We start from the raw sequence: 26,748 nt of genomic DNA, 5'->3' as shown, positions 1-26,748 counted from the left end.
ACACCACCACAGTTGAAACACTGCTTGTCCTGACGGGTGCTCGTTGAGGTCCCCGTGATGCGTTGCTACGTTGAAACTTTTCGCATGTAAGACGGTGCACATCCGTGGGCATGGATGCTTCAATGTCTAACTCGTCGAGTTGTCGTGCGCGACCCTGTGTCACAAGCTGGTCAAGTGTTGCATCCGTCTGTAGTGCGAAGCGTCTCAGTTTGGTAGACGTTTGTAGAGTACAATTTGAGATTTTATTTCTCCTTCAGTGTTTGCGAACGAACAGTTCCGAACCACTCTGTGTACCATTGTACACAGACGCGTATACGAATCGATGCTCTGACCTTGTTGTGTCGTTCTTTACTTCAGTCATTGTTTACTTTAGGCGTGAAGTGATCGTGGAGCTTCTTCTTAGCAGCGGCATAGACATCCGCTGGGGAGGCTGCATCGGGTCGTGTTTCTGCTTCGGAGGATTGAGTTCTGGATGTACCTAACGAGTAGATTTTCAAATTGGTTTATCCAGCGCACTATCCTATCCGTTTATCTTGCGCACTATCCTATCGGTTTATCCTGTCGACTGCGCCAGTCAAGAATCCAGGTTCGTTCCAGCCATAATAAACCTTTCATGACTAGAAGGCATCAAGTCTCGAGCTCCTTGTTCTTTGGTGCCACGCACCAGACTGCTGTTGCGGCCGTCGTTGCGGCTCGTGGGACCTTTTCTTCCTTGGTCACATGACCATTCGGCGCTGGAGCCCTTCTTCCACACTCCTGACAGTCCCTAATAGTACACTCTTAGAAAAAAGGTAGAATTTCCTATCCATGCGGGTAGAACAACAGTATTTGTACGGGCCGCATTGAACCGGCGCGCCCGTTCTCCGCTCTGGCTATAAGCGGGAGCCTCCCTTTCCTCAGTCCTCTCATCACTTATCAAGCAAGGCTGCAGTTTGCGTGGGAGGGTACAGGTACAACGACAGCTTCGGTTGTTTCTTCTTTTTGAGCAAAAAAATACAAAAGGAAGGCCTCGGTAGCTCAGTCGGTAACGTGTTGGCTTGCGAAGCTCTAGATCACTGGTTCAAACCCGGCCGCCGGGACCATCTCATCCTTCAAGATGACCTCACCCTCATCGATCAGTGGTGCAGTAAGTGGCTAATGTCACTCAATATTGATAAATGTTGCCACGTCCCATTTTGTAGGAAAACTCCAAAATTCAACCGCTCTTACTTCCTTAATGGTTCTGTAATTTCGTCCGCTACATCATATAAGTATCTGGGTGTTAATTTGCAAAACGATCTTTCTTGGAACATCCACGTAAGTTCCATCGTTAACAAAACTAACCGCACCTTAGGATATTTGAAACGGCATCTCTCGTCTGCTCCCCCTAATATTAAACACCTGGCTTACATCACATTAGTCCGGCCTCAGCTGGAGTATGCCTCTGCCGTATGGGATCCATCTACTGCTTACCTTGTGCGCGACCTCGAAGCCGTTCAAAACCGCGCAACCAGGTTCATCACTAGTAACTACTCACCATATACAAGTATATCTTCATTAAAAAAAAACACATCAACCAGGCCGAACTGCACGTCCGTAGGAGGACCGCACGCTTATCACTGTTACACAAGTTCTACCATTCTCCTGCCATCAGGTCATCCTATATCAATCCTCCTCACAGAATATCATCTCGCATCGACCTCGCGAACTCAAAGTCGCCCGCTTAAAATGTAACACTCAATCCTTTTCAAATTCCTTTTCCCCCCAAGAGTGCCGTAGATTGGAATAACCTCCCGCCCCACATCCTTACCATAACTGACCCGTCTCAATTTCGTAATTCTATCTCAAGTTAATAAAACTTGCTTCATTTATGATACCTTGTGTAACCTACTTGTATAGCGTTGTTGTTGTTGTTTCCATTTGTTGTTGCTGTTTTACTGCTTTTTTTTTCTCTATGTATTATCTTTTTCCTCACTTCCTGTAACCCACTCCTCCCATGTAAGGCCTGTATGGGACTCAATAAATTGAATTGATTGATTGGTAGCAGTGTGGGATGGTAACATTCCTCCCAGCGCCGTGCGTCGGAGATTTCCGGAATACGTCAAAACAACACAAGGTGGTCTAAATTATCTGCAGCCGTATCCTGCGGCACGTGTAACATAATAGCACGCCGCCTACTAGCCGCTAGGTAGCCCTAGCGGCTGAAGCTGCAGTGCTTTGGATGGATGGATTCGCGCTTGGATGCCGACAGCCACATTTCCTCAAACAGTATATATAATTATATTGTAATAACAGTTGAACTGTTTTGAGTACAACTGATGCACTACCAATTCTGCTCATACCAGTAGAATCGTTTATACCCTTACAGTTCTACTCATTTGAGTACAATTCTGGTTGCAACGCAGTTCTACCCACACGGGTAGAAAGTTCCACTTTTTTTTTTCTTCTTAGAGTGTAATGTGATCCGAAGGAAGGCAAAACGGAGGAAAGGCCGATAAGGCAGCGGGTACGACCGCCATGTTGAATGCTCGTTGCTCACCTTTTGTGTTCTCAGTAGTACCTCAGGACTCAGTGGCTTGGTGACATCAGTCCTCTGCGAGATGTTGCACACAGCAGTTGCATTTGCCCCAAGGAGTTCGCACTAATCGCCAGTTGCTGTGTTGTGGAACAGGTAATGGAAGGCTCACACTGACAGGTTCACGCCCCACGCTCCATTCTTTATTCTGCCATCTTGCTCTACCCTGGTTGCCAGTGCAACACAATAATCCGGTTTGGCTGTAAGCGCGTATAATATGACATGATAGTGATCTAATTGCTAAGGGTGATGAAACCAAACATTTTCCAGTCGCACTTCTTTTGCGCGTTGGGGTTGCATATGAACTTCTATTCGTTGCTGTGTGGGCCCTTTGTTGCGGAAACTGCAAGCTTCTCCTGGCATTCCCGGTTTCCCTCTACCCAGAACCGGTCTACCGGTTCACACACAATACTACAGTGCTGTTGTGTCGGCTTACGCCGATGACGTGACGTGTTTAGCTTTCTTTTGTTTTTCCTTTTTTTTATGATAATGATAGTCTGCGCGAAGCGTTGTGCATCTTCAAATCGTATTCTCGTGTTTCTGGCGCCTAACACTGCGAACAGTAAATCCCTGCCAATGATGAGCTCGCGTTGGTTTTGATGAAGGTCTATGCGGAGGCATGTCATATTTCCCTGGTCTACGAGGGGTGTTCAAGTCAAACCGGGACTTTCTGTCTCCTGAGTGTACAAATGGCTCGCTCTACTTCTTTTTCGTCATTTTCACACGCGAGAGGCCTCCGCGCTGACCACGTGGTGGTCCAAAGTTTGTGCAAAACAGAAGACACGTGCTGGACAAGATGGCCGACAACGAGGTGAGCGCGCACATCGAACACCGAATCGTCGTGAAGTTTCTCGTGAAGGAAAGCGTACAGTCATCTGAAATTCACAGAAGACTTCAGGCTCAGTATGGCCACGATACACTTAGCCGCAGCAAAGCGTTTGAGTGGTGCAAACGATTCCGAGACGGCCGTACATCAGTGCAGGACGATCCCGGCCGGGGCGGCTCAGAACCCAGTGTCAGAGTTCCTGAGAACATCCAACTTGTGGAGCGCCTGATCCTCAAGGACCAACGGATAACATGTCTCGAACTGGCTCGAAAGACGGACCTTTCTGTGGGAACGTTGAACACTATCTTTCATGAACACCTCCAGTTACGGAAAGTTAGTGCCCGTTGGGTCCCGAGGCAGCTCTCCGTGTTTGACTGGCAGAGAAGACTGGAAATCTCGCAAGAGCTAAGGTATCGTTTCGACACTGAAGGACAGACGTTCCTTGATCGGATCATCACGTGCGATGAAACGTGGGTGCACCATTTCACTTGTGAGTCTAAACGCGCATCAAAACAGTGGAAGCATCCGGGCTCGCCAGCTCCCAAGAAGTTCCGAAGCACCCCGTCTGCGGGTATGGTCATCGCCACGGTTTTCTGGGACTCCGCGCTCGTTAGGCGGTCTATAATTCACCAACCGAGCCATTCGTGTACTTTTCAGGTGTCATGAAGATACCTAATACCCTGGCACATACTTTTTGCTTTGCATCGACTCGGCCCATTTCATCAGGACACTATTGCCCCTGGCGGGGGCTTGGTAATATGCATCATGTGACTGGTTCTCTTCTGTTTTACACTCAGGTGGTTGAACAGTTTAGTCAGGTACACATGCAGGCTTCTCAAGCTGTGGTTGCCTCCCCTGTACGTTGCGTTTATGAGCTTTCTAGTGCCCCAGATAGTGGCAATAAAAATTTGGTAGACCTTGGTTTAGCTTGCAGAGACATCAGATCCAATTGTTTTCCCGAGATTGTTCATGACGTTTCTGTGGAAAGCTGCATAGGATCCACAAAGGACCACCTATAGGCCTTTGAGATGTGACTGGTAGCCTTGAAATATTTTTCATGACGTCCTTGATAAGTGTTGTCGCAACAACTTTCAGGTATCTTATATACATGCAGTGTCTTCTTTGGATACCGTTCATGCAGGGGCGTCAGAGATAGGCTTCTTCTTTTAGTATTGTTCTTAGTACTATTATCCGGTGTGTGTTGTAGCGTAACCGGTGTAGAGCTAATGCCCAGGGAAGATGTATCCGCCTCTTGTACCCCCCAGTACTGTCACTTTACAAACAGATGCGTCGTACACCTAGAAACACAATTAATGATCGTCAGTGAAGTTTCTCCGCCGTTGGTCCACCCGGTGTCCTTCATGCAGCAGCGGCCATGCAATCTCTTTCTGTCACTGGCTCTTGTAGAAGGCAGCGGCTGGATCTCTAGGGATTCCTCCATTCACTTAGAGTGCATGTGTTTTTGCTTGCGCGGCTGTTTCCCTCGTAATCACAATATTCTTCTGCCCAGCTGTGAGCGATGTTCGTGTCCTGATGTACATGCATATATATACAGGGTGTCCCACCGAAAAAGGGCCAGGGGCTAAAGAAAAAACTGAGTGCTCTACGCAAATGGAACCAAGTGCACGTGCTTGGCAGTTGTGTAGTCTATCCAAAAATATTTTTTCATCGCCCCTTGTCAATTAATTAGCGGTAATTAATTTTCAAACTTTTTAATTATCGGTTTTAGCTCTCGGATGTCAATCAGGAAGTTGTAGTACATGTCGAAAAAGACGCAACTGAAGTGGTTCGAGCTTGCTATGGCTTGTGGTTTCGTTTTTTCCCGGGTTTAAAAATTTGTTTCAGAAGTCGCGCGCACCACAGAGCGCTCCCCGTAATTCGGCGCCCGCGCGCGACGATTGCAGTGCACTCTGATAGGTGTGCCGTGAAACAGGTTAAATATCTTCCTCTTGTATGACGTGGCCCAAGGATGGTCTCCAAGCGCTAATCTCAAGGTCAATGTACGCCGGAGGGCGCTGGAATCGTCGCGCGCAGGTGCCGGATTGTAGGCAGCGATCTGCGGTCCGCCCGGCATCAGAAACCCGGGAAAAAACGAAACCACAAGCCATAGCGACCTCGAACCACAACAGTTGTGTCTTTTTCGACATGTACTACAACTTCCTCATTGACATCTGAGAGCTAAAACCGATAATTAAAAAGTTAGAAAATTAATTATCGCTAATTAATTGACTAGGGGCGATGAAAACTATTTTTGGATAGACCACACAACTGCCAAGCACGTGCAGTTGGATCCATTTGTGTAGAGCACTCTGTTTTTTCTTTAGCCCCTGGCCCTTTTTCGTTGGGACACCCTGTATACAGGTTTTGTTTTCAATTTTTCTTTAAAATTTTCAACAACAAAAAAAGCATTAGGACACTCTTTATTTTGTCATTAGCTCGCTTGGCTTGGCGGCCATTAGGAATAAAGTTGCTTGTGCAGTGAGGTGGCTAATTAACAGAGATAGTTTTAATTACCTTTTTAATTAGATGCTTGCAGGGAAATGTTAGATAGCAGAATTGGAGGCAGTCATTATTGAAAGCGACTCTGTGTCTTTAAAATCCTGAAAGTCACAAGCACATTGAGCTATATATTGCTAAATGCTACTATGCAACTGAGCCTAAACCGATATCACGCACATGAGAAGAAGGCAAAGACTCGACCTTGGCCTCCAGGAGCTGATCTGGGTGGTGATGGAACTGCTTGCCGTAGTCGGCCACACTCATGCGGGCAACTTCACGACTATCGGGGGGGGGGGGGGATCGTGCGTCGGCACAGTTCCATGTGAAGTCGGGCGCAAACCGGTTTATCTGCCCGGCAGATCAGCTCTTTCGGCTCATTTGCATAGCAAAACTTTGCGAAGGATATCTCACTGCGCATGCGCGTCTTAGGATTTTAAGGAAACAGAGCCGCTTTAAAAAATGACAGCCTCCAGATCTGCTATCTCACATTTCCCTGAAAGAATCTAATTAAAAAGTTAATGAAAATAACTACGTTAATTAGCCACCCCGCAGCCCAAGCAACCTTATTACTAATGACTGCCAAGTCGGGTAAGCTAATGACAAAATTGAAAGCGTCCGAATGAAATTCTTCTTTAAAAAAAATTGAAAGCGCCCTATATTCTGGACGGACACCTGCCAGTCATCCTCACACGCCTCTTTCGGCACATTTCGCTGCTTGCACAGAGATACGCACAGAGGACATTACCAGTTTGGTTGATAATTTAAATCAGTTGGGATGTACATCGTAGTTCTCCGTTGTCGTGGCCACAACGTACTTGTTACACTTTGTAGGGACTCATCAAAGCCTTTGAGGCCGCAGCGCAGTGCAGCGCAAGAACTTGATAACCGCGCTGTCAAGATTCCGGAGGTCGTCGCGTGCATTCGCACGTGTATTCGCAAGAGGGCGCGGAGGCGGAGGACCAGAGGATAAAAAGGCCCACAACGGGTGTGTTTTGGGGGAATCCCCTCGGGAGCCACGGCCGGAACGGTTCCGGTGAGGTTTGCTGTGCGACGTTGAGGAGGAGCTGGCCGCGGGCATGGTGAGGTCACCAATAAACCTTCTTTGCTGCTTAATAATTCTTGTGTAATTCTTCCGGAGGGCGACTGACTCGGAGAAGCCCCGAGAGTGGGACTGTCGGCCGGCCAAGGCCGGGACGGTGTTTTTCCCACAACTTGAACGTTGATATTGAGTTATTGCCTATTGAGAGTTGTGCGTGTGCAATACGAATATTCTTTGTGCTGATCACTTGTAAGTGTGAAGAGCGAACTTTTGTAATGAGCATGTTATAGTTTTCAACCTCCTGTAACGGTCCCTCTGCGTGGACTAACAATATTGGAAATAAATAAATAAAGTATGAGAAACACAGCACATAGCACACACAAGTCTAACCACTGCAAGCAACGGTGCCGTTATCATTCTACATATCAAGAAGAAAATGGGGCGCATAAACATAAACGCAAAGGGTCTCAAAAAGACGCACGTCTCCCCTCTTGGACATATCAGGAACGAAGGACATCATGCGGAATAATGGTCGGCATTTATGCGATATTTCGCAGACTCCAAGTTAGTGGAAACAGTGCGACTGGCTGTGCATGTGGACAATCTATGTGGACAGTTTGTGTGTGTGTGACTGACTGTCTCTGTCATTCATTGTTCTTATTGTAGTTAGCCATTTTTGTTTTTCTATTTGATCTGGAGTAGCCGGTTGTCGTAATGAGTGCCTTTTTCCATTTTTTTCTTCTCTCTTTCAACTCAACTCCACGGTCGGCTGAAGGCGCGTTGTGCAGTGAAGTTCCCTTTTTAGAGAGCACAGCGAAAAGAAACGATGAAATCCATGGAATTACATAACTTTTCCCTCCCTCTTGACGGTCACACGTGCTCTGCCACTCTACCTGCAGGCGATATATAATTTATCCCGCGATCTCCGCAGCTCCTAATTTACCCATCCGTCCAAACAACAACGCTTCCTATACCGACCCATACTTTCGCTTCATGGAGGCTGCACTCGTGTTCTGCCTCTGTATTGCATATGATATGTAAATATTATTGCTTCGGCAATTCACACGAATTAGTGGAAACAGAGAAATAGTGAAACAGCAAAAATATACGGGGTGTTTCACGAAGGTCCCCCGGCTGAATAATTCGTAAACAGGTAGCGCTATCGAAAATCTTTCTCTTCAGTGAGCATCCCTGAAACATCGGCCCAGAACTGAGCCGCGAGCGACTCATTAAGTAAATAAAATTCCTAACTTTTAAATTTCACTTCGTACGCTTTCGGAACTTCTGTTTTACCGATCGGAATCTCAAGCAAAAAATATTCCAGCACACACACACACACAAAAAAAGAAAAGAAAAAGAACACGTCGACACTTGGTGATTTTTCGAGTAATTAACTGGTTTCAGTTTACATATTCCTTGCGCGGCGCAGCGTATCAATGCGCTCTTTCGCTCGGCTATCCGGCTACTCTCCTCCACTCTCCTTATCCATTCCATTCTCCTTCTCTAAACGACTAGTACACAACGCTCGCGGTGGATTCGTCATCATCACGATAAAGGCACGCAACCTCACCTACCGAACGACAGCACAGCGAGCGCTGCCTACCAATCCGATAAAGAAGCGTCTCTTGCGGCTGTTCCTTATCTTCCGCTACCCCCGCGTGTAGACCAGGCGGATGAACACGTAATTCGGAGCCGGATAGCTCAGCGAAAGAGCACATTGGTACGCTGTTCCGAGCAGGAAGTATGTAAACCGAAACCAATTAATTACTCAAAAAATCACTAGTGCCCACGTGTTCTTTTTTTTTTTTTTCTTTTTGCTGGAATATTTTTCTCTTGAGGTTCCGGAAGCGTCCGAAGTGAAATTTAAAGGTTAGGAATTTTATTTAATTAATGAGCGTATGCAAATGAGCCGCTCACTGCTCACTTCTTGGGCGATGTCTCAGGGATGCTCACTGAAAAGAAAGCTTTCGATAGCGCTACCTGTTTACGAATTATTCAGCCGGGGGACCTTCGTGAATTGTACGCATCATTCTTTGTTACTGAAACTAATATGGTCATGTTGTAATAGGATTAAAGAGGATTAGACGTTGACTATATGGTACCCACCTGGTGTGCTGCTCACAGGTTGAACACTTCATCCTTCTACGAAACGTCGGCTCTGAAAAGGACGTATCACGTTTGAGTACGACGACGAAACTTCAGGAGATTTTGCTTCCTTCTACAGCGAGCATTTGAAAGTTACAAACGCTATCTGCTACTTTTACACTCTCTAATACACTTATATGCAAAAAAAAAAAGAAAAAAAAAAAGCTCTGCGAAGTTGTTACACTGCGCCGTGAAGTTGTGTTTGCTTGGCAGAGAGTCTTTTTTATCGTTTCTCATTGCGCGCATTGCGCAAAGCCTGGTCCCTTAAATGACGTGACGTAGTCCTTCAGAGTCCACCGATCACGACGTGCTTTCTCGCTGGCCGTATAGCTTTGGAGACGAGCCATCATAGGCGCATGGGTAGCCGCCGGTACCCACAGAAATCCTGTATTTGAAATCGTCTGCCGCGATTGGCTGAAGAAAACGACGTCGCGACTCTAATGTCGACGTGGCGAAGGAGTGAGAGAAGGCACCAAGCTTTCTGTATCTACACTGTTAAAACAGAGATGGTGGTGGTGGTGACGAGACCGGCTTTCTCTTGCACGGACTCTTGTTGGCCTCACTCATGTGGGCCTGTTAAAACAGGTGGTGATGAAAGGTCTCGCCGTTGTCGGCCTCGCAGAGATGGGCAACGTCACGACTAACGGCCTGGGGAATGTGCGTCCTGAGCTGACTTCTAAGGGAACTGTGCCGACATATACAGGGTGTCCCACCGAAAAAGGACCAGGGGCTAAAGGAAAAACGGAGTGCTGGACACAAATGGAACAAACTGTACGTGTTTGACAGTTGTGTGGTCTATCCAAAAAAAAATTTTTTCATCGCCCCTTGTTAATTAATTAGCGGTAATTAATTTTCTAACTTTTTAATTATAAAAGCTACGAAGTTGTTCCAATTGAGGACATCTGATCTCTTCGGTCGCCTGATACCAAAGCCGTTTTCAGAACAAAAATCCGTTCGGTAGATCGTTCGTAAAAAATTCGTGAAGGAACACCATTTTTTTCTTTGTTCATTGCGCATCTCTAGAGACGTGTATTTCCTTCACCCCCAAAACGAGGCGATGAAAGAGCACACTATCGCCTCTTGCGTCCTGGAAAAAGATTAAAAGAAAACAGAAAATGCAACCCAAGATAAGGGCAGTTGCGATGGAGTCACCCGATACATTTGTTTTGTTTCCGCAAGTTAAAACTCATCTGCGACGCATGAGGTGGCACTGTGCTCTTTCACTCTCTCACACTGGGGGTGAAGGAAAGACGTGTCTTTGAAGGTGCGCATTGAAGAAAATAAAAAAAAAAAAACATTGTGTTCCTTCACGATTTTGTTTCGGACGATCTATTGAACGGATTTTTGTTCTGAAAACGGCTTTGGTATCAGGCGACCGAAGAGATCAGATGTTCTCATTGGAACAACTTCGTAGCTTCTATAATTCAAAAGTTAGAAAATAAATAACCGCTAATTAATTAACAAGGGGCGATGAAAAAAATATTTTTGGATAGACCACATAACTGCCAAGCACGTACAGTTGGTTCCATTTGTGTCCAGCACTCCGTTTTTTCTTTAGCCCCTGGTCCTTTTTCGGTGGGACACCCTGTATATCTGAAAGCGTCTGAGGAAAAGCCAGGCTGTTAAAACAGATGGTGGTGGTGATGGTGAAAGGGCTCGCCACAGAACTTGACCACATACCACCCTCCTAGCCAACCACCACCCAACCACCATTCCGAATGATATCATTCTGTTTCCTGGTTTGTTGAAAATGGGAGGAGGTGTCGATCTTGGACACATGATGCATGTCCAAGACAAGCGCCTCCTCTTGTTTTCTACAAATTGGCGATAATATTATTAGAAATTGGTCGGCTAGGAGCGTGTTATGTGGTGAAGACGAATCGTTGCACAGAATGATATCGTTATCACACCTGATTTGAGGAGAGCACGGGGAGTACGCCTTTTTGTGACACTTAACATAACAGCATAAGTGTTACATAAGGCGTACGGCTCCCCTTTTCGACAAATCAGGTAAAAGAACGATGTCATTCGGAATGATGGTGGGCGAGGAAGTTCTGTTTTTTTAGAGAGAAAGTGCCGTTACCCTAGCATAAAGTTGCCTAGCAAATGCCTCACCCTTCTTTATCGCCTGCTCCTCCTCCTCAGCGTCCAACAAATCCCTCCCACGGGTTGGGCAGACAAACAGCTCTCTAATGGAGGAATCCTGCAAGGCGTATGCGATTCTGCCGATTTTAGAATGCATGATTCGTAGGCCGTGCATGCACTCTGAAGACAGAACTTCACCGCATAACACGCTGCTAGTGACCCATCATCCCGTGATTTGTGGCAAACGGGCGGCGTACGACTTTTGGTGATACCTATGTAGTTTTGTTAATTGTCACAAAAGGCGTACGACCCGCATTCTCCTAAAATCAGAACCCTTAAATATATCATTCGGTGCAGTGGTTGGCGCAGACCGTGTGGAACTGTACAAATAATGCTGAACGTACCGTTACACAGCGGGATATTTGCGAGCTAGGAATTACACGAGAGTATTGAATATTAAATATGTCAGGTCACATTGAACAATATTAACGAAAATAATGATTTCTCGGTCGAAACGTCTAGCATTCACCGAACGCTCTCGTACTTAATTAGCGGTGTCTCCAAAAGAGCGGTTCTACACCGGCAGCACAGTTCCACATAGCGCTATGCATTATATGTAATATATTACCTTTTTAAGTACTCGCTTATACTTTGGGACGAGTAATTTTTCAAATAATAATGAGATTATTACGATGAATCGATTAATTAGCCGGTAATCGGCTTTTTTCAAGATCGCTTTGTTCACACCTGCTGCACTTTTGCACGGGCTCAATTACTGATTTCTATTCGAGAAGAATGAATCACGTGTCGACGCAGGGGGCACAAAATCGCCGTTTTGCGGTAGTTAGGCCGGCTTCATCCATTGCTGTCGCAGTTCACCGAAGCATAACACATCTCTATACTGCTATACGGCCAATGCAACTGTCCATCGTACCTGCCTTAGCAAGTTTTGCAAAAGCAACTGCTTTGTAATTGTCCGCTTGGGTTACGACAACAATTAAACATATCTGTAGTGACGATGAGTGATGATGACATTTGGGCATGGTGGTATTGATTGTCGAAGCTCGAACACCAGCGTGGAATGATATTGATAACTGCTGCGAATTAATACTTCCGACGTCAGGGAACCAGTATCTACTCCTATACTGTCGTCCACGGTCTTCAGCAAAGCTACTAACATTTGAGAGTTGTTTTGGCAATATAATCGCCGCGGTACTTACATGGGCAACGAGGCAACAACAAATATATGGTGATGGTGCAAAGGTAGCTCAGCGTACATGTGGCTAGGTTCTTGTTTTCTCTCTCTCTTCAATCGATCGTTCCGCACGTATAGCGGGAAGTAATCGCGATCATATGAAGGCCAATGTAGTTTTCTGAGGAAGTATGTCAGTATTTTCTCGCTTTTATCGCAACATTTGCTTAAACGTGAATATATTTTCGTGGCACCTCGATGAGGTGCCTCGAAGACAAGACGGATGAGTCACTTTTTTAAACTGCATTGCCCAGACACCTGCGCGGAGTAAAAGATATATATATATATATATATACAGGGTGTCCCATCGAAAAAGGACCAGGGGCTAAAGAAAAAACGGAGTGCTGGACACAAATGGAACCAACTGTACGTGTTTGGCAGTTGCGTGGTCTATCCAAAAATATTTTTTTCATCGCCCCTTGTTAATTAATTGGCGGTAATTAATGTTCTAACTTTTTAATTATAAAAGCTACGAAGTTGATCCAATGAGAACATCTGATCTCTTTGGTCGCCTGATACCAAAGCCGTTTTCAGAACAAAAATCCGTTCGATAGATCGTCCGCAAAAAAATCGTGAAGGAACACTTTTTTTTTCTTTATTTTGTTCATTGCGCACCTTCGAAGACGCGTCTTTCCTTCACCCCCAGTGTGAGAGAGTGAAAGAGCGCAGTGCCGCCTCATGCGTCGTAGATGAGTTTTAACTTGCGGAAACAAAACAAAAACAAATGTATTGGGTGACTCTATCGCAACTGCCCTTATCTTGGGTTGCATTTTCTGTTTTCTTTTAATCTTTTTCCAGGACGCAAGAGGCGATAGTGTGCTCTTTCATCGTCTCGTTTTGGGGGTGAAGGAAATACGCGTCTCTAGAGATGCGCAATGAACAAAATAAAGAAAAAAATGGTGTTCCTTCACGAATTTTTTGCGAACGATCTATCGAACGGATTTTTGTTCTGAAAACGGCTTTGGTATCAGGCGACCTAAGAGATCAGATGTTCTCATTGGAACAACTTCGTAGCTTTTACAATTAAAAAGTTAGAAAATTAATTACCGCTAATTAATTAACAAAGGGCGATGAAAAAAATATTTTTTGATAGACCACACAACTACCAAACACGTACAGTTGAAAGATGAACGATGAAAGTCACTGAAAAGGTTCACCAGCTGTAGGTCTCGAACCCACGTCTTCTGGATTACCGGTCCAGAGCTCTACCAATTGAGCTAAGCTAACACGCCTTCTCAGCGACTTCCAGGGTGCGTCATCTGAATGGACAAACCAGTCACTCTTTCTCACTCATCCTCCTTTCACTCTTACATTTTTTTTTTTGCACACTCATACACACATTCATACGACAGGGATTGACGCAAGCGGCATATGTTGAGCATGAGAGAACTGATGCTCTGAGGCTGGAACAACATAGAAGGGACAATCACATACAAGGCCTCAAGTTGCCTAAGAAATTAACGATGAAAGATGAAAGTCACTGAAAAGGTTAACCAGCTGTAGGACTCGAACCCACATCTTCTGGATTACTGGTCCAGGGCTCTACCAATTGAGCTAAGCTGACAAGCCTTCTCAGCGTCTTCCAGGGTGCGTCATCTGAAGGGACAAACCAGTCATTCTCTCTCACTCATCCTCCTTTCACTCTTACGTTTTTTTTGCACACTCATACACACATTCATACGACGTCGATCACAAGCGTCGATCCCTGTCGTATGAATGTGTGTATGAGTGTGCAGAAAAAATGTAAGAGTGAAAGGAGGATGAGTGAGAGAGAGCGACTAGTTTGTCCCTTCAGATGGACGCACCCTGGAAGTGGCTGAGAAGGCGTGTTAGCTTAGCTCAATTGGTAGAGTCCTGGACCGGTAATCCAGAAGATGTGGGTTCGAGTCCTACATGCAGCTGGTTAACCTTTCCAGTCACTTTCATCGTTCATCGTTAATTTCTTAGGCAATTTGAGGCCTTGTATATAATTGTTCCTTCTATGTTGTTCCAGCTTCAGAACATTAGTTCTCTCGCGTACAGTTGGTTCCATTTGTGTCCAGCACTCCGTTTTTTCTTTAGCCCCTGGTCCTTTTTCGGTAGGACACCCTGTATATAAGTGGAATCTCTTTTAGTGGAACCCGGAGGGACCACGAAAATCGTTTCATTGATCAGAAGTTCGATTTACCGAGAAAATGTAGTGTATACGATGCAAAGGATACTAAACTGGCTGTCTTGGATTGTTTTCAGAAGTGCGCAAGTTGTAAACAACAATTGTGCGCGTTGCTACACATATATAGTTTACAAAAGGGGGAAATACGCAGTCTTGGGGAGTAACTTAGGTAACAGTAATTAATTAATCTTCCTAAGTAACTTTCAGCTGTAACCAGTTACCTTTTTCAATAACTAGTTACTTTCAGTTTTTAGTTTTAGCTTTTCGCAATAATTTCGGAAGGTGTTCGCATTTTCTTTCACTACCCGATGCTGCATGTTAGTCGTGGCTCACACAGCTGCACGGTAGCACAAAAAGAATGGAGATGTGAAAAGGGTGCGGCTACTACGGGTACTCAGAAACAAGCGTGGGGCGCGTCCACTGTATTCGGAGATGGCACTCGATTCCAGGCTATAACCGTGACAACATCTCACTTCCCCACTATGCTAGGATATGCTCGCAGAATCCTCGCACAGAAGTACAACGCTAGAACTCTAGCCTTGTAAGGTGCTCAAAGTAAAGTAAATTTTGGTATTGACATGACCATTACTCTAATGACAACACAACAGTTCTGTGGTCAGCGCTCCTAAGTGCAATATGGAAGAAGCGTTCGTCCCGTCTAGTGTCCGCATTGGTGAGGGGTGCTTTGGAACAAAGCGGGGCAGACTTACAGAGACAACATTGGAGCAGTTAGCGTGCTGGCCATGTCACATCGAGACTGGAAGGTACCCGGGTTCGAATCCCGGTGCCGGCTGTGCTGTCTGGGGTTTTTCCTGGGTTTTCCTCAGACGTTTTCAGACATATGTCGGCGCAGTTTTCTTAGAAGTCGGCCCAGGACGCACATTCCCCCAGTGCGTCAGTCGTGACGTTGCCCACCGCTGTGAGGCCGAAAACGGCGAGCCCTTTCACCAACACCACCACACCACCACCACCACCTTGGAGCAGCGGCTGTTGCTCCAGTACAACCTGCGCCAGTGCAGCCTGCCCAAGTAGTTCACATTGCACTAGTAAATAATTTAGAATAAACGTATTTGAACTCGATAGTCCTTGTTTTTGCCATTTTAGAAAGTAACTGCAGTGTCACTAAGTTACTTGTAGCTGTAACTTAACAGTGATTATTTGTGCAGAGTAACTGTAAGTGGAATGACAACACACTTCCAAGAGACAACGGTCTTCCAATGGAATGAGAGAAGTCTCCTGTCCAAAGTGTCCGACTTCCGTCAGTTCACCTGGCGACACAAGTTTCCTCTTATGTGTATATCGGAATACGGAATTCCGGTAGAGTTTCGTTTATCGAACTAGTTACATTCACCTCCAGTCCCCGTGACAGGCGATGCCGCTCCGCGTTGTTTGTTCGGTCCGACATTCCAGCTATCAAGAATGATATTATTACGGGCGGACAGGGCGAATACGTATGTTGCATCGTGCGCATAGCCGACCTTGTCCTTACTGTGGTATCCCTTTACTTTCCTCCGGCGGTTGTTTACGATACCGGTGACCTGGCCGCAGTACTGGACAACGTCCCGCCTCCATATCTTCTTTGTGGTGACTTCAACGCCCAAAATGTCATCTGGGACAGCGCGCGCTCGGACACGCGAGGAGAGCGACTGGCAGCCCTGTTCGAGGAGCGAAACCTTTTAATCCTCAATGATGGCTCCCCTACGTTCCTGAAGACAACGTACCATTCCACCTGCTTGGACCTCTCTGTCGTGTCAGCTCCTATTGCACATCGCTTCAGATGGCCGGTGGGCGCTGATACCATTGGAAGTGACCACCTTCCTGTCCTGATCCGCATGCAAGGGTGCGCGAGTACAAGCCCACTCCCACACCGCTAAAGGAACGGATTGGCAGTCCTACAGATGTATGCTCGAATCTTCTCTCTTAGACTGGAGGCCCCAAAATGCCCCTGACTTCTGTGATGTGGTTGCTAACAGAGTTCGAGGTAACTCGTTACTGTAACTAAGCTCCTGTTTTTTTTTTTTTTGTAACTTGTAACTTAACTCGGTACTTTTGCGCCGTGGTAACTTTCAGAGGAACTCGTTACTTTTTCAGGTAACTTTGCCAGGTTTGCTTTCAGGTAAGTAAGTTAAGTTAAGTTCCAAGTTACTTTTAATTCGCTTTTCACTCACGTCCATATATTTTATTGCTTTCTCTCCAGTTCCTTCATGACATTTTTTGCCGTAAAACGTGATATTTAATCAATGACAGTATGTTATTCAGGAAGTAAGAACCGCTGCCATTGAAATGAAACTGAACCATTGTGCGCCTACAGGGAGTAAGATCCAAAGCGTTCAAATAGACCTCAACCAGAGAAACATCATCACAACGTTGGCAGATAGACTGAAAGCGAAACAAATCGGAAGGAGAGGGCTGGGTTCCACGAACGGGCACTTGTTCGCTGCCTCCCACTGAAAGAAAAATAGGATCGAAGGTTGCCTCCCTTTCAGGGACCATCGTAATCCCCTCAAGACCGTGGCTTTCGGGCGCGACCTTGTTCACTTCTAGCTTCGAGTGTAGTTCAACTCTACCAAATTTGTGGCGCTGTCGAACACTATGACGTCATTTGTTCAGAAACAGAGAGAGGTCTATTGTTGGACATACAAACGAAGACAATCTAAGCGTGTTGCACTCCTCCGCAGGCAACTCAAGGTCTAACTCAACTGCTCACGCGCGCTGCACCTGCGTAATTGTGGTGTCGCAGAGTCCCGAAGAATGAGCCGTGCTCGAGCGTCCGTGCTCCCAACTCTCTCCTTTATTCTTTCTCCTCGTCATCCATCTCATATCACAACATTCCCCCCCTTCCAAAAGAAAAAAAAAAACACCAGAAAAAGTCAGTTAATAATGAAAACGATTCGGTCCACACTTCTTCCTGGTAGATCGCCGTAACTGTCTTGGTGTGTGGGATTGGGCGTGGGCCTTCCGTTTTTTTCGCTGTGGTGCATGTCGCTGCTGATCAGGTGCTTGTGTTCGTGGTGCAGATGTGCCAGATGCCTGCGGTTGTTCGTTGTGCTGGCTCTCTGACGGGTCCAGATGTTGCCACAGGGAGCTCATGTGGAGGTCCACTCCTACCGTTGGTTTGTCTGCATTGCGGATGTGCTTATCAGAGCTGTCAACTTGTCTGGCGAGGATTAACTTCGAGGCGTTCCACACCTTGTTGCCTCGGAGAAGATATGAGTGAGAAGATATAAGATCTTAACCGGCTTCGAGTACGTTGGTTCTGCTTTGAAACGTGGCTTAATTCGAATGCGTACGAGGTCACCAGGACGAAAAGTAGTGGTTTTTGCTCGACGTCTTTCGTCTGTGATCCTCTTCATATACTGTTGTTTCTGCTCCACGTGTTCTCTTAACGCTTGTAATGTTTCTGTTGGATCTTGACGAGTCCGAATTCCGACAATGTCTAGCCTCGTACGTGGCTGTCTTCCATGTAGTAGTTTCGCTGGAGACTGACCAGTGGTGCTATGGGGAATAGTTCTGAACACGCCGAAGTACTCTGTAACAGCCGTGCGCAGGGGTCTCCGTTCCAAAGATGCCAGTTGGACATACTGTTTGAACGTGCGGTTGAACCGTTCCACTAATCCGTTCCCTTGCGGGTAGTACAAAGAGGAGCAGAGATGTTTAATTCCTCGCTCTTTCAGAAAGTTCTCAAATTCACTTGACTTGAACTGTGACCCGTTATCAGAGACTATTTCTTGTGGATATCCCTCTCTGCTGAACACTTGCTGTAGAAAGGTGATAACAGTGGCTGACGCGACAGAAGCGGAGAAGAATACTTCTGGCCACTTACTGTAATAGTCCACGAGTGTTACCGCAAATCTGCAATCTGGTGATGCCTTCTCGAATGGCCCTGTGATGTCTATTGCAAGCTTCTCCCACGGCATACTTGGAAATGGTACGGGAGTAAGCGGTTGGGTTCGCGGTTTGGCAGTTTTATCCGCGGCTTGGCAGATTCCACAACTGCGTACCACACGTTACACTTGCGCATCCATGCGAGGCCACCAAAAGATGTCTCGTAATCTTTGTTTTGTTTTCACTATGCCTGGATGAGACTCATGAGCATTTTGTACTATCGCTTCGGTAAGTGCTGTTGGTACGACTATTCGGTCTTCCCGGAGAAGTATGTCTTCAATGCAGGACAGTTCTTCTCTTACGTGGAAGTACGGAATATCTTGTTCTTCCAAGCACTGCTTAGACGGCCAACCGCCTGCGACGTACTTCTTAATTCTTTGAAGCGTTGAGTCCTCTGTTACCTTCTCCTGCAGTATTTCTCGACTGATGGGACCTGTCACAACTGATACAATTTCTTCCTCGAACTGTGTAGGAGTCTCGTCGTTCATCGGAAGGCGAGATAATGCATCCGCAACAACATTTTCCGTGCCTTTGTAGTACTGAACTTTGAAGTCATAGGCCAGTAATCTTGCACACCACCGTGAAATACGTAGCGGGCGGTGACCAGACCCTTGTGAAGATAAAAGCGTCACGAGTGCTTGATGATCAGTTCGAAGAACGAAATGTCGCCCCCATAAGTACACGTGCCAGCGCTCACAAGCCCATAAACAGGCTAAGGCCTCACGCTCACCTGCGGAGTACTTCTTTTCATGTGGGGCCAGTGTTCTTGATGCAAAAGCAACGGTTCGCAATTTACCGTCCTTTTTCTGTTGCAACACAGCTCCTACTCCAATGGATGATGCATCCGTTGTCACTATGACGTCCAAGGTAGGGTCGAAAGGTTGCAGGATGTTCTCTGTGGCCAGCAGTGTTTTTAGTTCCCGAAACGCATTATCAGCTTCGTGGTGCCAGGCAAACTGTTCTTTTCGAAGCATCTTGCGAAGCGGTTCTACAACGTCAGCATAATGTGGTATGAATCGTGAGTAATACCCTGCCATGCCTAAAAAGGAACGTAATGCTGCTACATCTGTTGGTGCGGGTGCGTCCAAGATGGCTTGTACCTTGTTTTCTTGGGGACTGATCCCACGACCACTGACCTTGTGCCCGAGAAATGTGATTTCTTTCTGAGCGAAAATGCATTTGTTATTGAGTTTGAGCCCTGTATTAGCAATGCGCTGTAGTGCTTCACCAAGATTTCTTTCATGTTCCGCTTCGTTTCGTCCGTATATGATTACGTCATCAATGTATACCATTACCCCATTGCAGCCACGTAGAACCTTGGTCATCATTCGTTGGAACGCTGCTGGAGCTGACGACAGTCCAAAGCATACCCGTTTAAAACGGTATAGTCCTTCATGTGTGATGAATGTGGTAATCTCCCTGCTTTGCTCGTCCAACTGAAGTTGATGATATGCCGACGCCAAGTCCAGCTTTGAAAATACTGTGGCTTCAGATAAAGAGTTCAGCATCTCTTCTATATGTGGTAGACAAAAAACATCCATGATAATTGCCTTGTTGACTTCACGGAAATCCACACAAAGCCTGATGCTTCCATTTGACTTTCGGACGACCACGACCGGTGAAATCCATTCTGAAGCTGTAACAGGCTCAATGATGTCGTTATCCTGGAGGCGTCGAAGTTCCTCAGAGACTTGTTGACGGAGAGTGAGAGGTAATCTTCTTAGCTTTGCTGCAACCGGCTTTACCTCGGGACGTATTTTCACTTTGTGAGTGAAACCTTTGGCCATTCCAATATCTTCCGAGAATAAGTCTGTAAATTCATTCCTGAGGTTCGGCGGTAGTGCAGTTGCATACGTAGAAACTGCAAAACATTTCAGTTCTGCTCCGTCCAACCGAAGCTTTAGCTTGCTAATGGCGTCCATGCCTAGTAACGTTGTCCCTTGGGGTACGATGTGAAAGTTGATCTTTGAAGATACATTCTTGTACACGACATTTGCCTCAAAGCATCCTATTACTGGTATGGGACTCCCTGAGTAGTTCCGTAGGGTCACGTTGAAATTATGTAGAGGAAATTTGTCCCGGAACTTAGAACGAAATATGTCAGACGACATGAGTGATGCCGATGACCCTGTGTCCAGAAGGAACTTCAATGTCTCCTGCTCTACTGCAACTTCAACAAAAATTCCTTTGGAGCCTTGGCTGGTATGTTCAACTTGCAGTATACTTTCGACTTCTTCGCTGTCAATTTCTTGAATCGGTACGGATTTGCTTCTGCAGACTGATTTGAAATGCCCAACTTTCCCGCAGTTGTAACACTTCTGCCCAGTTGCCTTGCACGTCTTACTATTTGCTAAGTGGTCTGCAGATCCGCAACGGTAACATCTTGTAGTAGATGATGTCCTTGTTCTTTGCCCGTCGCGCTTCCCTTTTTGTGTCCTCTTGGGACGACCTCGAAGCAGCATTACTTGTCCATCCTCCTTAGGAAGAAATTCACGAGCTGCCTTCGCTCCTTCTTCGAAATGTGTTGCAATGAACTGTAATCTTCCCAATGTAAGCTTCATCCCTTCGCTTAACAAGCGTTCACGTAGTGCATGCGATGACGTTCCCTCGATGAACTGGTCTCTTACAGCTTCGTCGGCCGCCAGGTCGAATCCACATGTTGCTGCAAGCCCATGTAGCTCAGAAATGTACTCCAAGTAGGATTCTGTAGGCCTCTGCTTCCGACTTCTGAAGCGGTGACGTTCGACCATGACGTTCACTTTCGTGCCGAATCGCTGCTCGAGGATACTAAGTGCTTGATCATATACGTTATCCGTCGAAGGTACTGTAACATCTTCGGATGGCGGTGGTGCGTCCCCACCTTCTACGGCCTGCGCTCCACTTGGTGTTGCAGCAACCTGTCTCAGCTCAGCTGATTTTTGTAGTAGCGTGAAGAGCCTTTGACCTTCGATTCCCAAGTTGTGAACTAATATGGCCTTCTTACGTGCTGCGGAGAAGGCGTCAGCACCAGCTGCGGCCATGTAGTTCGAAAATAGGCCTACCCACCGTGTCCATGGAAGAGGCGGTGTTCCCGGTACGTCGAGGAATGGAGGCGGCGGTGCGACCACAAAATTCATTGTAGAGCGAAGCGTAGTAATGGCTTAGCGTAGAAATGGATTACATTGCAAATCCGTGATGAAATTCAGGTTTTCCAATCGTCGCCAAAATGTGGTGTCGCCGAGTCCCGAAGAATGAGCCGTGCTCGAGCGTCCGTGCTCCCAACTTCTTCCTCTTCTTCTTCTTCTACCAATGAGATAATGGCCAACTCTCTCCTTTATTCTTTCTCCTCGTCATCCATCTCATATCACAACAGTAATACTATTTTGTGTCCGAAGTAACTTGGAAGTAACTCGTTCTTTTTTTAAGTAACTCAGTAACTGCGAGTTACATTTCAGGCAGAAGAACTTCGTTATTAACTTAGTTACATTTTTCACACGGTAACTTAACTTGTAACGAGTTCTTTTTGACGGATAACCTCTCAATCTATGGTTGCTAATGCGGCACGCACTGCGACCCAGGTGCACCACGTACCCGCCAAGTTCTCGTCCGTCGACGCGGAGTATGAGAGGCTGCGCGCTATCCGCCGCCGCGCCGAGCGACGCGCCCGCCGCACACATCTCCCACTCGACAAAAGTGAAGCGAGGCGACTACAGAAGGAGGTTCATGGGCATATGTGCGAGCTGACACGCGACCACTGGAGAAGCTTCGCGACATCACTATCTCCAAGAACACCCATGTCTCGAATTTGGTCGGTGGTCAAAGGGCTCGCCACTTCCGTTTTCCAAAGGCATCCTTTGCGCTCACTAACGCTTGCCACTGGGTGCTCTGAAGTCGAGGTTGCAAAGCAGTACTGTGCCCGTCTGACATCGACACCTGCCGCTCCTCTCGCATCTTCCCTTGACATCCCTGTAGCCCTGGAGTCCTCCGCTGATCCGCCATTGGCTGTCCCATTTTCGCTCACGGAGCTCGAATCTGCTATAGGGCTCTCGCCTGTGCACACGTCGCCGGGTCCTGACGGAGTCACTTACAAAGCGGTGCGGTATCTCCCGCTCTGTGGCCGCCAGCTCTTTCTGGGTCTCAACGAAACTTGGCAGGCCAGCTCCATCCCGCCGCACTGGAAGTCAGCCATGATCGTTCCAATCCTTAAACCTGGCAAGTCTCCTCACAATATCAACTCTTTTCGGCCAATCGCACTTACAAGCTGCGCAGCGAAAGTCATGGAGCGGATGGTTCAGTCTCGCCTGAACTGGTTTTTCGAAGTCTCGAACTTCTTCCCTGAAGTCATGGCCGGCTTTCGTCAAGGCAAGTCGGCGATAGACAACGTCATCGACATTGTCTCTAGTGTGCAACAAGCACGATCGGATGGGAAGCTCACAGCAGCGGTCTTCCTCGACGTAAGAAAAGCATATGACAGCGTGGTGCACAGCACTGTCATTGCGGCGCTCCAAGAGGCTGGTATTGGGGGCCACCCACTCGCATGGATTCGGGACTTCCTCGCTGATCGCACCTTGTTTGTGCGCACCTCTGAAGGGGACACCGCACACTACAGAGTTTTGCGAGGTGTCCCGCAAGGGAGTGTGCTGAGCCCACTGCTGTTTAACGTCATCATGGCCGCTTTAACCTGTCCAATTAAGCAAACATATCAACATCACGATATACGCCGACGACCTCTGCATCTGGGCCTCCTCCACCCGTCGGGATGTAATCCAGCATCGCTTGCAAGGTGCACTGGACACTATCGTATCCTACCTCTCCTACCGTTGTCTTTCTATCTCACCCAGCAAGACTGCTGCCATGGCATTCACCCGCCGATCCTTCCGCAAATACCCCCTCCGCGTTGGCGGTCAATAGCTCGCCTTCGTACGTCATCACAAACACCTGGGCATAACCATCGACAGGGAGCTGACTTGGTCCAAGCACGTCAAGGTCCTGTCTACCGCGGCGACTACCATCGTGAACGTCCTCCGCCGCATCTCTGGTTCGTCCTGGGGATCATCATACGCTGACCTTCGCCAGGTGCATACCTCACTCGTCCTAGGGCTCCTGCGTTACAGCTTACCGGTATTGCACGGTCTAAGTTCAACAACAGAGCGCGAACTTTTGAACATCCAGGCGCGGAGCCTCCGAGTGTGCCTTGGTGTCCCCAGAACGACCGACACCTTCCTGGTCTTGGCTCAGGCGAAGGAGACGCCAGCCCACGTCCTACGCGACATGGAGACCCTGCGCTCTTGTGCGCGGTACCGCACACGACATGCTGCCCACTACCTACGGGACATTCACCTACTCTATGAACAGACAGCTTTCGGGGCTGCTGTTTGCAGACTGGCACAGTCTCTTCCGTCACCTCGGTCGCGCCTGCTATACACCCCACCTTTGTGGACCCTCGTGCTGCCTACGACGGACCTGCATATTCCCGACATGTCCCGCAAAAAAGATACTCCTGTCCTCGCTGCGCGCCAGTTTGCTCTTGACCATTTGAGCTCGGCCCACGGTCAGCGTAGAGCAATTTTCCCGAATGGCTCGGTTGTGCACGGCGCGTCGTCTGCAGCTTTCTACATGCTGTCTGTTAATTTTTCCCTGTCTCGGGTCTCCTCATTGTCATTATGAACCAGCTAGTCTGCGCCCTTACACTGTTATAAATTCTAAGAGCAGCCTGGTGTTAGCCAGCAGTGCCATATTGCACTGGTGTTAGTCTTCGCAATCCTTCATACGCCACCCTAGCAAAATACAGCCTGCTGTTATCTGCTGCCTTCAGCTAATAAAGTCACTACAAAAAAATACGAACGCCCGGAACCAATACAACCAGGAGCACAAAATATATCCAATAGCTTGGGTAAATTTTTTTATGTTTCCGTTCTAGTTTCACAACATTGCCAGTGGCCAAGAAACCTCATTTTGTGACGTAAGAGCCCACTGGCCCTGTGAGATTATTAAACGCACACACACAAAATGTCAACAAAGGCAACATTGACGCAACAACGCCACCCACTTATCACCGAAAAGGCCGTAGGTGTTCCTCCGTACCGCACGGAAAAGTATAATTTCCGGCGCACTGGACAGGACAATGTTTTAGCTGCGCTATACCTCCACGCCATTAACCCTGTTCTTCCAAGAGAAGAAGGCCACATTATTTTCTTTCGCGTTTTTTACGAGTTTCTCTATACCGCCGCTACGCGTAGTTACCGCAAGCGTTACACGATGATGCATGCATAGCACAGTATCGCTTTCAGGACTACACAGCGCATACTTGCCGTACAATAACGTTGATGTCCACGACAAAGACCGTGCACACCGTGCGTGATCATCGTTTGTGGCAGGTCGCCTTAAATGGGAAGCGCACAATGAATACAAACTTGAAGAGGATAACGTACACTAAGGGGGAGGGGATGTGTTTATTAAGAAAAACAAAGGAAAGGTCAGCCCGACGGAGGTCGGCTTGCTACGTACAGATGAATAAACGTGTAAACGTGTATCGTCGGAGACGCCCTAAAGAGTATGTAAAAATACTCTAAGTACGTCGTATCGGATGGGTGTCTTGGAACATAATCAGTGGAGCGAACCCAAAACCGAAAAAAAAAGAACGTTATTTTTGGTCGAAGCAGAGCGGAACGAAAACCGAAACAAAATTTTATACTCCGGAGGGAAACGGAAAATATGTTTTCGTTTTTCGTTTCAAATGGAAAATTAAACTATTTGGCCCTCAAGGCTACGTAAAGCAAGACATCATGTGCAGAGTACATGGCATCCTTCGGTGTTTGGGTAGGAAACTCTAGAAACCTCACACTACAAGAGTGTGCCAGAGCGCAAGACTGGCTCCTTGTTTTTGTAAATAAGTCACATGGTAGGTCCTTGTAACCTCTCTCTTTATTTCTCGCTGTTGGAAATAAAGGGGATTATTTTCGCTGGAATCAATTCTCCTTAGATTGTCAATTCTCCTGTGAAACTCAATCAATTCTCAATCAATTCTCCTGTGAAACTGAGCCGGTTCGAACCGGTTTAGAACCGTTAGTTTTTTTACTCCAGAGCTGAACCGGAGCTGAACCGGAACTGAACCGTTTTCTTTGAACCGAAACGAAAACCGGAACGAGAATCCTTTCGGTTCGGCACCCTGATCAGTGTATAAGCAACAGTTTGGGGCATGCTGGTGCACTATGGTGCGAGTCGGAGGCGTTATGTGCTCGCGTGTGAGCCAATGACAAACGTAAGATCTGCAGGCGGAGTTGACCTGTCCCGAAGTAGAAATTTAATTCTCCAATATGCTGATGATGCCCAAATTTTTTCACTTGTTGGATGCATGCCCAATAATTATAACACGAGCAGTGGGACCCCATAGCGGAAAAAAGGGAACAAGGATCCTATTACCGTCACTTTCATGGTGCACAAAACCTGTAAATACTCTTGGACAAACGTTTTCGTGGGCGTGCATGTATGCGGGGCAATATTTCATTGGAAATTTTGTATGACACGTGCTGCTCTGATACATCACGGAAAAGAATAATTTTGAAATGCGTAGGTTACTGCGTAGTCCCTTCACGCAAGTCGAAACGTTCGCCGGGTCCAGGTGGACTCTATACGAATTGTTTTAATCGGGCTCGGACATGGCCTGGCTGGTGGGTCATAGGCAGACGGGTATACGTGTTGGCGGGTATACCCGCGGTTACCCGCAGATACACGCGCAGTTTTGCGGATAGAAATTCGGTGTCACCGTGGGTTGCGGGTAAAATGCGGATGTACGCGGAGTGCGACCCGGTAATCCCGCGTTACGTAAACCTCAACTAACTTTTCACCACCCCAAGTGGCATTTTCCGCTGTTTTGATCCAGAAGAATACACGAAAAAGTGAACTTTTTCACACATTTTATTGTCACTTGACCAGTCACCGGAGCACCATGGCTTTCACTCCAATAGCTGACAAATTCGACAATGCACATGAAGCGAAAAAACTTGCACTCGTGAAAATTCCTCTCATTTCTAATTCAACTCTATCTCGTGCACAGACTAAAGGTGGCTCTTTGCGCGGCCACGTAGCGGCGGGAAAGCGAACTTTTTGATTGAGTTGTGGCAGCTGACCGAAAGACGAAGTTTGCCACCGCTACGCGCCGCGCGACATGCGCTTCTCTGGGGTTCGGCGCCAGTCAGTTCAGTTCCCTGGCAGCCACTGATCGAGCTGCCCCAATAAACTGTGGCTCTCTACTTTGCTGTCTTCTGTCTTTCTTCGCCATAGTTTTTGGTGACCCGAACAAAGAACACCATGTTCGGCGCAATTCGGCCCA

The 26,748-nt window shown here is 47.1% G+C and overlaps 1 long non-coding RNA gene across 1 annotated transcript in view; it reads right to left on the bottom strand.

Moving 5' to 3' along the window:
* The window catches only part of LOC135378111 (uncharacterized), a 149,337-nt gene that overhangs the window by 15,604 nt on the left and 106,985 nt on the right, over window positions 1-26,748 (bottom strand). The window contains exon 2 of the long non-coding RNA XR_010418272.1: window positions 9,025-9,076. This is a non-coding gene — a long non-coding RNA (uncharacterized LOC135378111). The remainder of the gene's footprint in view (window positions 1-9,024; window positions 9,077-26,748) is intronic.

This window comes from Ornithodoros turicata, chromosome 1 (genome assembly GCF_037126465.1).
Source record: "Ornithodoros turicata isolate Travis chromosome 1, ASM3712646v1, whole genome shotgun sequence".
Lineage (NCBI taxonomy): Eukaryota > Metazoa > Arthropoda > Arachnida > Ixodida > Argasidae > Ornithodoros > Ornithodoros turicata.
The sequence above is the reverse complement of the archived record's forward strand: the minus strand, read 5'-3'. Positions and strand labels throughout refer to the sequence as shown.